The following is a 1,291-nucleotide window of genomic DNA, read 5'->3' on the forward strand; positions in this document are numbered from 1 at the left end:
AAACGGAGAGGGAAGAGAGTAAACATTCAAAACAAATTTGCAACCACATTATGAGGAAAGTTTAAACAGAAAGAGTTTGTAATAAGCAGAGCTGTATTTCAATTTCAGTGATGAAATTGCCATAGCAACTGTTAAGGAGGAGGAGGCTCAGAGGAAGTTGGAGCTTGTTACCATTATGGGCTCATCTGGTCAGAATGTGAATGAAGAGTTATCAATTACTTACAGGCTTCTCGTTTTATTCGAATAAACAGTATTAAAGGACACACATGGACTGCCAACTCTGAAAAGAAACAAAATGTGATTTAAGTCACTCATTAACTTAAAATAATGCGTGAACTCAGGAGACCCAAACAAAAACTCACCTCAGTTGCCGCCCATGTGAAGAAGGAGTGAGCTCTAGGTGGGTGCAGTCCTTCTTGTTATCGTGTGTTGCATTTAAATCTCAATCCTGTTCATAGGATTTACTCTCTCTTCAAAGCACATGGTAACCATGTAGGTATCACAGTTGTTATAATGTATTTAATAATAAAAAACAAAGACAAAGATATTGTGAGCAAAGTGGTAACAACTTGAATACAATAGTCTTAGAAGTATATAAATAGAGCACTGCATATGTCATATGTGTTTATAAAACAAAATAAAACAAACTTTTGTGTTTGGAGTATAGACTGCTAAATTTATGAAGTGAACCTAAAGGCACCAAGAATTGCATCCACATATTGAAGCACAAATCAGGGAATTTAGTCTTTTGCACTTTGCCCTCTTTCCGAAGCTGGTAGAGTGTCAGAATATGTGAAGAAATAAAAGAGGTCGAACATGTCGATATGTTGAATATGAACTCAACCCAGAATGCAAATCTGCTAATCAGGCTCCACAAAAAGTATATTGGCGTGTGTTCATTGAATGAGCTGTACCTGCCTGATTTCTCCTTAAACTTAAACACATGCATGCAGAATCAGCGTGAAAAGCATCATTATTGCGGTGCTGTTATTATGTGCATTTCACTTACTGAACAAACGGGTAAAAATCAGCAAAGTCCAGCAGAGCAGCACAGGTACAGACAGCAGTTATCTCTCTTCCTCCAGGTCTGCTAATCACAAACTTTGATTGTTACAAAGTCCTTTGATTCTAGTTTGCAAGGAGCTGGGCTGAGCACAGATCAAGATCCAAAGTGAAATAATTCTTGGAAACAGAAATCACCTGTTTTAGAGAAAACAGGTGATTTTCTCCCTGTAGAGTGTGACTGTTAGATAAGTCGTTTTAAGAAGTGGGTTTGAGTGGGTTAAAGGAA

The sequence above is a fragment of the Haplochromis burtoni genome, unplaced genomic scaffold (assembly GCF_018398535.1).
Source record: "Haplochromis burtoni strain Fernald_Lab_line unplaced genomic scaffold, NCSU_Asbu1 Contig_850, whole genome shotgun sequence".
Lineage (NCBI taxonomy): Eukaryota > Metazoa > Chordata > Actinopteri > Cichliformes > Cichlidae > Haplochromis > Haplochromis burtoni.